The 16,795-nt window shown below is 36.6% G+C and overlaps 1 protein-coding gene across 2 annotated transcripts in view; it reads right to left on the minus strand.

The window, feature by feature from the left end:
- Wnt2 (Wnt oncogene analog 2) overlaps window positions 1-16,795 on the minus strand; it is a 662,858-nt gene that overhangs the window by 328,279 nt on the left and 317,784 nt on the right. The window contains exon 2 of one of the 2 annotated variants that reach the window (XM_069826005.1): window positions 13,133-13,223. The exons of the other annotated variant lie outside the window; for it this stretch is intronic. The gene's annotated coding sequence lies outside the window, so the exon portion shown is untranslated. The remainder of the gene's footprint in view (window positions 1-13,132; window positions 13,224-16,795) is intronic. 2 annotated transcript variants of the gene reach the window in all.

The raw sequence follows: 16,795 nt of genomic DNA on the forward strand, positions 1-16,795 counted from the left end.
AAACTCTGTGGGTATGCTACACGTATGGGGAAAAAACTTAAGAATATCTCAATTACAGCAATCGCTGAAGTTGGCATCGACTACTAAATATTCAGATAACCCTATATGAAGAGTTCAGAGCCACAGTGGGCCAAGTGCCACTTATTAAAAACGGAGAAAGCAAGGGTTAAAATTAAGTAAACAACATAGTTTAATGAATGTTCGCGTAGGCTTCCGCGGCTGGTGTACATGGTCTGTGGATAAGCTTCGGGGCTTCTACCGCGTTGTCTTGGTGTTGGTGGCTGACGTTTCGACCGCTGTGTTGTGGTCATCTTCAGAGCAGTAGATAAGGAAATAGTCTGCGAGCTCGTATATATATAGTAGTCTCGATGGGGGGAGTACTTTCGGTAATAAGTCGTAGGTTCTCCTTCATTATTACACTATAGCCTACTACCTTGAAACACAATAAAATGAAAAGGAGTGACGAGGAATTGAACCTGAGACGTTGACATCTAAATTCCGACGTCCTTCCGGCTGAACTACGAGGGCAAAAGTATAGAAACATTTGCGGAAGAATTAGCTCAATCCCCCTCCAAGATTTTCTAATGATTTGTAGAAGCTCGTCCAGGATGCGGGGTCAAAAATCCTGATAGAACTGATATTTAACCCTTGCAGTGAATTTCGGTGCAGTCCGGAGGGCCCAATTAGTCAAATTCACTCTCTTCACCCCCACGCTTGGGTCCTCTGGGATCTATTAAGATTCGAAAGAGACAGTGGTGTGCGGAAAGCAACGGGAAGTTACCGCATTTATGCTTCTCAAGAAAAACTGCAAACATGAGCAAAGGAAACTTTTAATAGAAAAAGGAGCATCTTCTACGAACCTCTGGAAAAAGAAGAAAGAGACTATTGAAGTGCTTTGTGTGGAGTGTGGCACTGTATAGGGAAGAAACATGGACATTACGGCAAAATTAAGAAAAACGAATAGAACCATTTGAAATGTGGATGTGGAGAAGAATGGAGCGTGTGAAGTGGACAGATAGAATAAGAAATGAAGTTGTGTTGGAAAAAGTGGATGAAGAATGAATGATGCTGAAATTGATTAGAAAGAGAAAAAGGAATTGGTTGGGTCACTGGTTGAGAAGAAACTGCCTACTGAAGGATACACTGGAAGGAATGGTGAACGGGAGAAGAGTTCGGGGCAGAAGAAGGTATCAAATAATAGACGACATTAAGATATGTGGATCATGTGTGAAGACTAAGAGGAAGGCAGAAAATAGGAAAGATTGGAGAAAGCTGCGTTTGCAGTGAAAGATCTGCCCATGGGCAGAACACTTATGTATGTCCAGAACTCTTGGAATGTCGTGGCTGAGAACAGTCGCTATTTGAAAAGACTCTAGTCGATTCCATGCCCACTCGACTGCAAGATGTCATCGAGATGTGGGGAAGATATACTAAATATTGAATCGTGGCTTTTTGTTTTGCTTTTTGAACGCTTAAATGTTTGAATGTTCTAAGGCAGACGCCAGTAAGTTTGTTTTGTTTATTTCACGAAAGATATTTTTTTTCTTTCCTTCGCAGCCATAATGTCATAATAAATAATGATAAAGTAATGACATAAAACATTCATGAACCTGATGTTAATTACTAAAATAATCATAAAAGAGAAAGGAGCATTTATGTATATTTTGTTTCTCTCTCTTAAAAACAAAACGAAAAAGAACATAATAAGCACTAGGTTGTATTCGAACGCAGGAACTCACGAATACCAGGCCGGAACGCTACCATTACGCTATCAAGTAACACACAGAATACTTTCATTATAACTGCAGATATCAGGCAAGTGGTCCAACAACATGTAACATCGCCTCTCTCCGAATTGTAGCGAAGATACCCGAAGGGAACTTTGCTTCCAGAGAGAGGCCACTTTTTCTTTTGACAACTGTACATGGCATCGCACCCCTGTCCTCTTGGTGAGACACTGGCTGCTAGGGAGAGTTATGACTGTATCTTGCTGAATTTAAAACTTTGTAAAATAAAAATGCAATATAAAATATTTCTAATGCAATATATTTTATGGTAATGAAGAGAATTTAACGCTGTGTTATAGAAAAGGGAGTCTCCCGACTGTTTGTTATTGAATTTGATACGCAGCAGGACTCAAAATGCAGTGAATACAACGCCACAGTCCACATGTTAACATGGGACACTATGATGTGTTTATTGGGACGCCACGCATATTACTAACGTACAGTCAACACTGGACGTTTTATTGCTGCTGTCCGTAACCACGCAAATATAGAAATCCAGTGTCATTCACATAAGATTATATAAACGCAATATCAATTACAAAAAGTTGCAAGAGATACAAGCAAAATAATTCTGACACCTTGTGCATCTAATCTATTATGTAATGCAACTGCTTTCTTATTTCTTTTATTTTTCTTCTTCACTGTAGGGAATAAGTAACGTACCAGTTCTGCCATAAATTTTACAGCCATTTCTTTCGACGTTTCATTTGTGTTGGTCTTATGATTTCAAATTTATTTCTGCCATTATTTCTGAATACTGACGCCACTGTTATCTATAACTTGAATTTTTCGTTAATAATTGGTTAATGGAGTTTTCTTATAATTATACAACATATAACGTTCCTTCACTGACATTTCAGCGGAACAATGTACATTTGTAAACATTACTAATTCGCGAACATTGACCACGTGGTCAGTAATAACAAATGTAGGAAAACAGAAGCCTCATGATTATATGCAACAGACAGCCTATGAAGTAAGGAGACGGAGGAAATGTACTTGGCATGAAAACTACAACCAGTGGTGTTTCCTGCACTAACATCTTGATCAATCCCGCGGATAAAAATATCAAGTTTTGCTGTATCAGTAATGTCACTGTTGTCATCAAGAGCCAGTGAATAATATACGCTTTTTCTTGCTTCTTTCTTTAACCTTCCTCTTGAATATAATCAGGAATTTTCTAAATTCTTCTCTCGATACTTAGTCGAGAAATTCGTAGTTTTTCAAAATTATAAACTTCTTATGGACAATTTATTTAAGCTATTTTAATCATTAATCTCTTAAGAAATTCTGTTCTATTAAAAGATTTTAGAGCACGAGATATTTCAAACCCCATTATGTAGCTGACTTCCTTACATTGATTTATCTCATCTTTCTCGTCCTGGCTATGATTTAAGACATGTCAATTCCTGGCGTTTAACAGTTCGTTGACACATAATATTGAATCAGTTTTTCTACAATATTATTATTAAATGAATAACTAATAAATAGTAACTCTTATCTAAAGATTAAGAAGATTAAAACTGAAATAAAACCTAAGAATTTTATCCTTCTAGGGAGAAACCTAAAAATATTAATATTCATGCACGTACAGAAGAATCATAGAAACATATTTAGTGATCAGTAATACTTACTTACAAATGGCTTTTAAGGAACCCGAAGGTTCATTGCCGCCCTCACATAAGCCCGCCAGCGGTCCCTATCCTGTGCAAGATTAATCCAGTCTCTTTCATCATACCCCACCTCCCTCAAATCCATTTTAATATTATCCTCCCATCTACGTCTCGGCCTCCCTAAAGGTCTTTTTCCCTCCAGTCTCCCAACTAACACTCTATATGCATTTCTGGATTCGCCCATACGTGCTACATGCCCTAGTGATCAGTAATAATAATAATAATAATAATAATAATAATAATAATAATAATAATAATAATAATAATAATAAATAATAATAATAAATAATAATAATAAATAATTCAGTGTGGCAATTAATGTTTCTATTTACTCCTAATTGAACCGTTCAGCAAAGTAAACATACTACATTTTGTCCGACAGAACAACAGAAAAGTTCTCCTCATTCTTTCCGAAACCACCTCTGTTTGTAGAGACAGTATGTAGAGCGACATGATACCGCCACTGCTTGCCTTCAGTACGTGAATGAAACACACAGCAATGTACAGGAAACTCCTGGTACCCGTTTGAATGTATGTGATTACACGTTGTAATCACGACATCCGCTTTGGTCACCGCTGCTCTATAGGAAGGCCAGAACAAAATGACAGCTAAAATCTTCAACACTACTGAAAACAAAAACCCACCTTGGCTTTTCCCACCAGAAATACAGCTCCTCCTTTGCCAGGATTCGAACCCGGGCTGGTACTTATTGTAAGCCATTGTTCTGCCAGCTGGGCTACGAAGACGGCTATGACAATGGATAATAACTAAGGAAAAAAAGAGATGTGTTTATGAAGAGGAAAAAGAAAGAAAGTGCGATAATGTTAATGCTGATAAGTTAATAGCAAAATACATAAAATAAGAAAAATTCATTAGATACAAAAATAATAATAAGATAATGATAGCAATAAGGATATAGAAAGAAGACTAAGAATATTAAATCTGCAGCAAATAAGTTAAAGTATTACAGTAGAACGTCGATAGTCCGAACTAATTGGGATCGGAGCCTGTTCGGATTATCGAAATTTCGGAGCAAGCAGGGATAGCATGCAATATCCCCTTCCCACCCTTCACTGTCCACAGCTTCGTTCACTTTAGAGGTTTATGAAGAGTTAACGGGACATTGCCACTTTGTTAAGATTATCTTATATAATACGAGTGCTGATAGTTTTCGGATAATTTAATTGAGCTTAACGAATGTTTGCTGTCATGATAATTATATCTCGACCTCCGGTCTCCAAATAATTATCTAATGACAGCAAACATGAGTTTAAAATAGAAATTAAATTACCTGAGGATAACTATTATCACGAATGTATTCGACAAGATAATCCCAATGCGAACTACTGTAATTTTGAACATTCGAGGTTATAATAATAAGATCCAGAAAAACAATCGAAATGAAGCAGAGATGATAAGAATAAATGGCTCCTTGAAATAAACACAACTGAACACTGAGGTTATAACAACACTTTATTTTGAATTCTTTTCTCATTGCTTATCTATAATTTTCAATATGTTTAATTTTATTATAAACATTTTTACTTATTGTAATTAATTGTGCAATTATTGTAATTAATTATTGTTGCATGTTGAGGCTACGAGTCTCACGTAATTGCTTGATTGCTGATACAGCGAAACAGAGACGATACAAATGAAACAAATTAACGTTAGAGGAAAAACTATCACTTATTAATTTTGAGCAGCATACTTTCAACTATCAGCACAGTCTAGTATATACAGTCATGAAGCTCAATACGTAGTAAATATGCGTCCTTAGATAGTTCCAACCACTAGGATCGCTACTATCGCCTCATCACAAACAATACGAAATAGTACCTGCACAGTCTATTGTTCCTAGTACCCTCATAAACTCAAGCTTCGTGACTGTATGTACTAGACTGTGCTATCAGTGTAATTCGATTCTCATTTTTCAGTCCAGCGTCAAAGAGCTCGTTCATTGGCTGAGAAATGTTCGCATCGAATTATCACAATAGTAGGCCTATAGAACACAAGAACTAATTCAATCACTAGTGATAAAGTACTGCATTTTATACAGTTTGAGTTTCTGAATATTGTAACATTAAATTCAGTTTCGTCCCGCGCCGTGGCGTCGCGGTCTAAGGCATCCGCCTAGGACTCGCGTTACGGAATGTGCGCTGGTTCGAGTCCTCATGGGGGAAGAAATTGTCTCATGAAATTTCGGCCAGTGTATGGGATCGGTGCCCACCCAGCATCGTGATGCATTTGGGGAGCTACGATAGGTAGCGGAATCCGGTTGCGAATGCCAGCTATAACGGCTGGGGGGATCATCGTGCTAACCACACGATACCTCCATTCTGGTTGGGTGATCGTCCACCTCTGCTTCGACATGTGGGCGTGAGGCCAGCAGCCTGCTGGTCGGTCTAGGCCCTTCACGGGCTGTAGCGCCACGGGTTATTATTATTGTTATTATTATTATTATTATTATTATTATTATTATTATTATTATTATTAAATTCAGTTTCAGTTCAAACATTAATTTTTCCTCTCTCTCTCCGCATGTTCAGTTTATCCGGAATTTCGGATTAATGGGGTCCGAACTAGAGGGGTTGTACTGTAATAACCTATTACTATTATAAGGTAAAATATGAGAAATTGTTTATTAGAGATAAGAAGAAGAATAAATGCTGATAATATTTAACATGGATTAATTATATTAGGTTACTGTTCAATCTAAATTTATCACTTTTACACAATGAATTATATAATTGAGTGTAAATATATTTTATTTTATTTTATATGACGAGCGCTTTCGCCTTACGGCATCATCAGGTCTCATGAACATAACAGGAACACATTATAAAGGATCTGGCTAAATGTTATAGTTCATACATATTATATGTTGTTAACCAGATGCTATATAATGTGTTTCTGTTATGTTCATGAGACCTGATGATGCCGTGAGGCGAAAGCGCTCGTCACATAATAAAATAAAATATATTTACACTCAATGATATAATTCATTGTGTAAAAGTGATAAGTTTAGACTGAACAGTAACCTAACATAATTAATTTATTAGTAACTTGTCTGAAAAAAACAACAATGCCTATCAAATTTAACATAGAGCTAAAGAAGAAAAAAAAGTTGTTTACAATATACCTGGTAAGGTTTATCTTGTCTCAGTAGCAATAAAACCAAGTCCCTTCAAATAAGGGTAGAGATTATAGGAGGGTTGTAAATTTTCAGGATTCTTTTCAAAATCTTGTTATTGTAGGCCGGAACTCAGTTTCTTGAAAGACAAGCTCAGTGACGGAACTACATAGTACGAAGAGAGATATTTTGTAATTTTATTTTGCGCTACAGAATGTATCAACTAGTCCCTTCCGCCACTGAATGGATAGACGGCATCGCTCCACTCCTCCATCACCATAACAACACAGACGAAGTAAGACATATCTCCTTTCTCTCTGTTTTCACAGTGAGACAAGATACATCACACAAAATTTAGTAATGATGAGAAAAAGAAATTATGATCGTATTGACGTTGATTATGAGGATGATGGCCTTCATGATGTACGCTTGTGTGTTGGAAGGCCTAACGTTTGAAGTCGCTATTTCGACATACTCATAGTACTGCCATTAATTTGTGCCTTGATGAAGGAAACTGTACGTACTAGTGTGATGTTTTGTCTCCTGAAACGAGCAAGTAATTCTTCCAGGAAGTCTGCAGATAATGTATCAACGTCAAACGTGTATATTAATTCAATGGATGATATACGACGTACAAAAGAGCAGACTGTTATGCATTACGGACTGTGTCATGTGGGATTCTCAAACAGACTTCTTGGAAATGTATCCGTGTCCAGCTAGGAGACTAAGGTGAAGACAGAAAAAGGTGACGAGGTGTAACATGGTTCAGAATTAAAATAAAAAAGGAACGAAAAAGAAAAGTTAGTTAGAGAACACACATGTCCGATCAAAGCCGCAGGGCGGGGACCCTCAACTACAACCGACTCTTGTCCTTGTTACAAGATTCTAGTGCGATGTCGCATCTCCTAGCTCTCTCCTAGTGTTGTAGGATTTCTATACTATTACAATGGAACAAGCGTAGGGTACCTATAAGGACAAGTTAAAACTACTACGCTTTCAACAGTGTAAACATGCTGTGTTCTATTTCCCAAATGGGTAGCCTAGTTAAAGTGTTATGATCAATTGACAAATTAAAAGTATTATTATTATTATTATTATTATTATTATTATTATTATTATTATTATTATTATTACTTGGGACGGAAAGAGAAACTCTTTGCGACGTCTTTATTGTCCAGCATAAGTTTCATCACGATAAAGCCGAAGATCGAAGTTTGGTTGCCTGAATTGAAGACCCGTGTGTCAGTGCTGAGCCAAAGACGCGGCAATCCGGTGCCTGAAGCACATTTCTCCTCTAGAGCGTTCGCAGTTTAGAAAATGCCATTGGATATAATTATAGGCGTCTTCTTAGTAGACGTCACCTTCTTTGTAACAAAACTGATACAGGCCTAAGTTATTTACGTATTTTCTAACTTACACAAAATAGAAGTACTGTAAATCTAAATATACTGTAACTAACGTAAGCGTTGGTTGAAATATAAACGCTTTATGTTGCTTGTAGAATTGTATATTAGTTTGTTGTATTTCCAATAACGGAATAAATGTAATAGATTTACCTCTGTTATTTACCTACATAAGAAAATAAGTAAATAACTCATTTTAGTTATATTACAAAGAGAGGAGTATAACCAAGAAGATTTTCTTAACTCCGAAAGCTCTATGAATCAGCTCAGAATTTCCTCTTTAGGCGTTCAGCATGTCGATGTTCACTTGACAGAGGTTTGTGAGATCTAACCCAACCTTTCAACGGTTTAATAAGCCATATTTTTTAATAGAAGTACTCACTAGAGATGAACAAAACTAACTCGGTCTCGCTCGCTGTGTTCGTTACATTTGTCTTTCGAGTCTCGTCTCGCCATTCTCGTGCGCTTCGAGTCTCGCTCATCATTCTCGAAATAGCATTTGGTCGGCGTGGAAAGATTTCGTAACTTTGAATAACATATATCATTGAAATAAATAACATTATAAATGTTTAAATGACACAAAAAGGCAAAACAGAACAATATCTTAGGGTGCTACTCATAGACATTTCGCACACGCGCTACGAGCGTACTAAGCTAGTCCCGGCTATCCACTGGTTACTTGTATAGAATTCAAATCATATCATATTGCTAACACTGGTTTATGAATACGAAAAACGCTGATCATTCACCGGAAGCCCGCGCTAAAAATGTCTATGAATACGGCCCTAAGTTATCAAAATGTTCTGGTTCTATTATATAAATAAAAAAAAACTATTCTCAAATAAACTTGCATTTCTAAGAAACATAAAACATAACGTTAATATCTTTTTACTTGAGATTGCACACTTGATCTCAAACATATGAAAAGAAAATTCTTAGCCTTTTAATAAGGGCCTAGTAATTAAATAAAGATTGAGAACGATTATTATACACTAAAAGGTAGAGATGATGTTTCAAATAGGCTACTTGATTGTTTATACATATATAACAGTTGCCAAAGTAGATAAAAGTTGCCAGGTATAAACAATTGTGGCGATTCAAGGTTGCTTGACGTTCGGGACTTCGGGAGTGATCAATCTCGGCGTCTCGAAACATTCACAAGCAGTCTTTACGTCAACAACGCGACGTATACAACATTGTTGTGCGGGTTTTCGGCTTTGCGAGAGTTGTTAGTCTTGCTTTCTCGATCGTTGTTCATCTCTAGTACCCACCATCATCCTCTTTTACTCTCAAAGCGTGGAATGACAGAGGATCAGTTAGGCTAATTGAGCTGTAATGCTCACATACTGCTTCATGTCTCGTCATAAACCATTGACAGTAGACGCACAATTGTATTTAAATACCGGGTGATTCAAAACTTTGTAGTGCAACTGATGGGAATATAATATTTTTCGAACAGCAACCTGCGGTCTCCGAAATAATCCTGTCGGTACAAGCCCTACATTGAGGATGTACTCATACTTTGCACATTTACCTCCTGCCACCACGTTTGAAAGGGAAGTTTTGCAACAACGTTTTGCAGCGAGCTGTTCCAGAGCTTTTAGAAGAGTCGTCATTTATCGTGCGTTAGCAGATATAATATAACGAAGCATCAATACAATTTTACTCTTGCTGTACGATATTTTCTAAACGACATTTATCCCGGACATTGGATCGGAAGAGGAGGTCCGATTGCATGGCCAGCCCGCTCCCTGATTCGATATCTTGTCGCTATTTCTTTTGCGGTCATATCAAAACCCTCTTTTAGACTGAGTCTATATCAAAAATTATTGTAATTTACCACAAAATATGTAAACACTTTATATTTTATTGCTAATTTGTAAACAAAAAAATAATTAGTTATATTACTTTCATTTATTTATCCTTTATGATTTATCACGGCTGGCTGGATCCAAAAATATTTTGTTTTAAGCACACTATTTCAATCATTCAATACCTACTGTAATTAACATGTTTCAATAAAACTTATTATATTTAATTATTAATAATTGTTATGACTTCGAATACGCTCGTGACCAAAATATTAATTTTGAGAAACAAAATGGACACACAATTTTTTTATTTACAAAAACTGTCATAACTACTTGTATAATAATTAGAGAGCTGATATTTCAATACTTGTATACATTTTAGCATTAAAATATCTGTGGTGCACGTTTACTAGTCCGCAGGTGTCTATACTGTGCTCCAACCACGAGAAAATCTTTCCGGAATGAAACGCAAGTGGGTGATGCTGTGAATGAATGTTGATGTCATAAGATGTCATAAGGTCACACACGTGGGTACTCGTTTCTCTATTGGCTAGCTCTCACAGCACAAACAATAACATTGACACACACATGTTTATACTATCCTAGTTACAAAATTAGATCACTGTTAATCTCCTGGTCTTTTAATCTCTCCATACATATGCAGGAGAGCGCATGGTTTTTAAACTGACGTTATAACGATAATATTGTCTATGGTAATTCGCTCCAATAGATGACGCAATAATAAGCACATTCCTTTCACGGTTGATCTCCTGGTTGGAGAACAGTAGAATATTGAGAGCTCATTTGACATTCAAGTAAAATCTAAAGAAAGTTGGAAAAATCTGCTTTCATTCTGCTGTCCTGATGAAGTTACTGACTTCTAACACAGACTGTCCGATTCGTAAGGAAGCAAGTTCCAATATCTTAGTTCGAAATTAACGGTTCTCCAAATTGTTTAGTGTCATCGTGGACCTGTTTATGGAAACCAAACAGATAGTCCGGGCCACCGCGGAGGTTGTCATGTGGTCCATAGCGCTGTCATATAAGATTGAGAGGGCATGTTGCGCACACAATACGGGCATAAAGCCGTCATTGGTCGCCGCGGGACGTCCGGATTTGTGCCTTCAATCAGCCTCACTCGGGTCATACGTGTCGCTGGTAATTTGGAGCATTAGAACCAAATCAGACACCACCTGCTCCAAAAGATGCTCTTCAATTCGCCTTAATCCAAACGTGATTCTTATTATTATCTTTAAATGAAGGGTTCAGAGCCATAGTGGACCAAGCGCCATTTATTAAAAACTGAGAAAGCAAAGGTTAAAGTTAAGTGAATACCATAATTTAATGAAGATTGATATATCATTTAGTTTTAATATGTATACTTTATATTACTTGCAACATGTTTCCACTGAATTATGGTAACTTCATTTTAACCCATTTTTATACGGTTTTAGTAAATGGCGCTTGGCCCACTATGGTTATAAACCCTTCAAATGTGTACTGATCGTTACATCCGTGCATCTGTGTTTCAGCAGTCTTCATTCCTACACACATGAACATCTGTAAAACCTTCAAGATCCTTCATCTTCTCATGAATGTGAACAGAAACACACAAAAGAATTCGGCTTCGTAAATAAATGATGCAATAACTAAAGTCTCGACTCAATTTGGACATGGACACGAAAATTGCAACTTAAATTAAATCCAGAAAAATCACAGTAATAATTGTGGGTCATTCACTTTTATTAAGCACCACCACCATACCAAATTTGTCTCCCATTAAAATATGCAGAACCGATATTCCGTTCAGCGAATTAGTAAAGAACCTAGGTATTTATATGGATGAAAGTTTAAATTGGAACATTCAAGTTTTAGAAACTTGTAAAAAAGTATTGTCACTAATCCACTCGTCTAGGCGATTGAAGAATTTTCTACCCTTTTCCCGAAAAAGGATTTTAGTGCAAACGTAAATTCTCTAAAATTGAATGAAACTATAAACCCATTCAGTCCCTCTGTTAAATATCTATGTGTGTACATGGGCGACAGCCTGAAGTGGAATGTCCAAGTCACATACACATGCGAGAAAAAACTTTTACCCTTTCAATTAAAAAGACTTCTCAGACAAACATTGGTGCTGCCACATTTATTTTGACTATTGCGACATTCTACTAACAGATTTAAATTCTAACTTAGTCCAAAGATTGCAGCGCGTTCATAATGCCTGCATACGTTTCATTTCCAACATCCGCAAATACGACCACATTACACCTTCCTCTGAAACGCTTCAATGGGTAAGATTACAGGACCGAAGTTATATCCACTCACTAATTTTCCTATATCGCATCATCAATACTTCGCCTAACTATCTCTCGGGGCGTTTTAATTTCTTGTCCTCTTATCACAGCCTGTGTACTCGTTCTAAAAATGACCCTTTATTATCTATGCCTTGCCATAAAACAGCTCACTATTCTTCCTCTTTCACAGTATCAGCAATTCGTTTCTGGAACTCCCTACCCATTCCCTCAGGAACTGTCGAACGATATTGCAATTTAAAAGTAAATTGTTTAAACACGTGACCAGTATTCATGTTTAATTCTCCTTTTGTGTGTATGTGTATGTGTGTGTGTGTGTGTGTGTATATATATATATATATATATATATATATATGTAATTTTCCTCAGTGTTCTATAGTTATAATTTATTTCGAATTTGTTATTCTTGTAATTTGTAATATTGGTTCACTTACCGCTTGCATATTCATTGAATGTAACTTCCAGCCTTTATATTATTTTGTAATTATTATTTAGTATGTTTGCACTGTTTTACTCAACTTGTGCTTGTATGACTGTGTAAATTTTTTATTCGTGTTCTTTAAATATTAGTCTGTAAAACTGTATCAGCTTCTTTTGTTTCTGGTTAAGTGGAAGAGAAGGCCTGATACACATACCAAAACACAACAGAGAAACAAACGACCGCTTCAGAGTACATAGCGGGCAAAGTACTCGAAATAATGACTCTCTATTCTCTTTTCCAAAAACATTAGACTCACAAAACATATTTGGGGGGGGGGACGTTGACAGTTACAGAAAAACATTTGACTTTTTTCATCAGTTAGTTATGCTCTATCACCAGTATTTTTGGCAGTTTGTATCGTTCACATCCTATATATTGTTCTTTTCATTATTCCACTTATTATAAAGAAGCTGTTTCCCTTACATCTGTATCAATAAACCAAACCTAACCTAACCTAACCAACACAATACACTGTATTTACACACATAAATTAAAATACATCTACTTCAAGAGTTACTTAATCAAACTTACCGGTTTGGAAACAGTAGATGTGCCACCACTGAACACTACTTATTTCGAGAGCCAGGAAAGTTGCAGAGATATTCATTGAACCAACACGTACCTGTAACAGAAAAAAAGAAAATCAATCAAGATAGCCAAAGTGGAACTCGATCCCGGATCTCCCAAATGCGAAGTAACATGGAGAGTTGGTTTCCTTTTACATCGTCATAAATCCAGAACCACACACATACACTGCAACTGTCGACAGCGTCCACTTAACCCCTCCCACCATACATTACTGTGCATTGCTCAACAACAAGCCCCTACAAGTTAATTATTGGTTGGCAGGCCTGAATACTTATTACTTGCAGGCAGTTAGCATAACCGACGCTTTTATGGCTTGCTAACGATTCAAGTGCGGTCCCAATTAAATGCTAATTAACAAAGAAAAGTTTAAAATATGCAATTAGGAAGGCTTCTATATCTTATGTTCTTGGAACTATTCGTACATTCCTTCTACTTTGTCATTCAGGTCTTTTAAGATTCGCATTTACAGTAGTTTGGACATATTTCATTTGCCTAATCCAAGAATTTTCCCTCATGTTTAGTCCTACTTCGTGAATATAACATACATGGAGTCTCTATAAACATATAAACAATAGTAATTATAACCTTGACAAATATAGTAAAATAATAGTAATAAAGCCTGGCGGTTCCCTTGGTGCTTTTCGACAGGAGTAAGTTACGTACCGGCACCAGGTTTCCCCTTTCTCCCTTCCTCACCATCATCGTCCTAACCCATTCCCTACACTACACTTATATACACTCACCCTAATACACGACATAACTTTTCATAGATACACATCATGCATAACGTGTCCCGTCGAAGTGGTGTGTAACTTGAAAATGGGTCACAGTTCCGCCATCTATCCGCAGTATGCAGAACCCGAATCATGCAAGTGAAGTGGGTAGGCATAAGACACACACACAATAATAATAATAATAATAATAATAATAATAATAATAATAATAATAATAATAATAATAATAATAATAGTAATTTATTTATTTATATACAGACTTCTAATGTTTACGCATCTTTCAGTGCCTAAAGTCTTAAAGTCTTATTCTTGTTCTCCACTCTTCTCTATCCATCCAATCCATGTCGTTCAGTCTGCAGTCTCTCATCCCTGTTCTGATCTCTTGTAACCATGAAATTCGAGGTCTCCCTTTCTTTCTTCTTCCAGGCGGACACCATTCCAGCGTCATTTTAGGTAATCTTTTTCTGGCATTCTTCTCACATGCGCATATCAGGTCAACTGCTCATATTGTCCAAAACAGAATGTTGAATGTTCATTTCATCTCGTATAACTGTATTTCTATTTTTTTCTAATTTTGAATGTCTCGCTGATCTTAAAAAATCCATTTCCATTGTCATGAGTTTTGATGCAAACTTTTTAGTAAATTTCCATGTTTCAGCAGTATATGTAATAGAACTTTTGATTATTGAATTATATATTTGTAATTTATTTTCCTTTGTTATATGTCTGTCCCACAGAATATCATTCAACATTGCTGTTACTGTTCTGCCTTTATTAATTCTGTTCCTAATATCAGCTTCTTGTCTGTCTTCTTTATCTATTGGAACCCCCAAATATTCAAATTCTTCACAGTCTTTAATACAACCTTTCTGATCTTCCAATATTAAATCCTCAGTTTTTATCCCACATCCCATGTAAAATGTTTCTTCTATATTTATTTCAAACCCCATTTATTGTATTCTTATAACAATTTCCGAAACATAACCATGTCTTCATATTCTTATGCAATTACCATCTGATCGTCTGCAAACAATAATGTATACAACATAGGCTACTCGTATTTATTGATTCATCTCCAACAGGTATTCCCATTCCTGAAAATTTCCTGGTCCAGTTTGACAATCCTCTCTGTAGAAATATCTTAAATAATGTAGTTGACATGCTACACCCTTGACGAAGACCCTTTGTTACTCTAATTTCTTCTGACTTAGATTTTCCTATTTTCACTTTAGATAATAATGATGATGATGATGATGTTGATGATAATAATAATAATAATAATAATAATAATAATAATAATAATAATAGCAACACTGATGATAAATAATGACAGGAATAATAATAATAATAATAATAATAATAATAATAATAATAATAATAATAATAATAATAATACGTGATTTAGGCATTCACGTTTACTGTATTCAGAAATAGATTTCTGGGAGTACTACCGTATGCTGGAACTTTAACATGCTCATTATTTCGGAACTGTATATAAAAATCCTTCGGGTCCACATCTGTGGAGTAACGGTCAGCGCGTCTGGCTGCGAAACCAGATGGCCCGGGTTCGAATCCCGGTTGGGGCAAGTTATCTGGTTGAGGTTTTTCCGGGGTTTTCCCTCAACCCAATACGAGCAAATGCTGGGTAACTTTCGGTGCTGGACCCCGGACTCATTTCACCGGCATTATCACCTTCATATCATTCAGACGCTAAATAACCTAGATGTTGATACAGGGTCGTAAAATAACCCAATAAAACAAAAAATCCTTCGGGATAGGCTCAAAATTGAAGCGAAGAGTTCAAATAAACTAAAACTGAAATAATCAGATATGCAGTTTGAAAGTGGTGGTGCAGAGTGAAGGGGACAACAGAATACATTAAAATAAATGAAAAGAAAAATCATATTGTGTTCATATTATAACAATGTGAATTAAAGTCAGTCTCTTGTCGTACTGTTTGTAACTGCCAGCCCATTTATTTTTTATTTGAAAGCAGGAAGGTAACATCCCCACCAATAATAAACTATCTTTTTTTCTTTCTTTTACCATAAAGGAAGGTCCAAAGGCTAGCACTGCAACCGCGGCTTGTGGTTTATTGGGCTTTGCCAATTTTTTTTTTGTATGGGAATCGTTCTTTGAGTCTAAATGTTCGCTTTCTTGTAAATACCATGACTCAGCTATGTGGTGCCATCTGTGGATTCAGCCATGTAGGCTCAAGGTTCTGTGAAGTTCCACTATATCACCATTTAATCCTCCGAGTGCGTACTACGTCTCCTTAGACCAGAGTCACAGAACTGGCGAGAGAGGGGTGGAAAGCATGGGGAAAGCGTTGGTTCCCCGTCCACAGTCCACCGGCGTTGAATGACGTATCTGTGGCCCGTACGCAATCACATAACACAGACACTGAATACAAATCTCCTCTCCTACCAAGTCAATGACGCGGGGGTAGAAGGAAGGGATCCTTAACGTTTCCGATGAGTGACGTAATGCAACAATTGTCGCCCTGTTCTGCAAGCCTGCCGTAGATACCAGATGTCCCACTTTTGGATAGGTGCTATTGAAATGATTATAAATATAGGAGTGGGGAGTGACGATGAAATAATGGAGAAACTGGAGGATCCAGAAAAAAACCTTAGAAACCTTGGCTTTGATCATCACAAATACCATTATGCTACACCAGGGATTTGAACCCGGGTACGCAGTCATCGTAAGTCAGTGTTCTGCCAATTGAGTTTTAAAGACAGCTAGCACACTTACCCTACATACCTATCTTTTTTTTTCTTTTTAGTTGGTTATTTAACAACGCTGTATTAACTAATAAGTCATGGAGCGTCGATGGGATTGGTGATAGCGAGATGGTATTTGGCGAGAT

The sequence above is a fragment of the Periplaneta americana genome, chromosome 5, assembly GCF_040183065.1.
Source record: "Periplaneta americana isolate PAMFEO1 chromosome 5, P.americana_PAMFEO1_priV1, whole genome shotgun sequence".
Lineage (NCBI taxonomy): Eukaryota > Metazoa > Arthropoda > Insecta > Blattodea > Blattidae > Periplaneta > Periplaneta americana.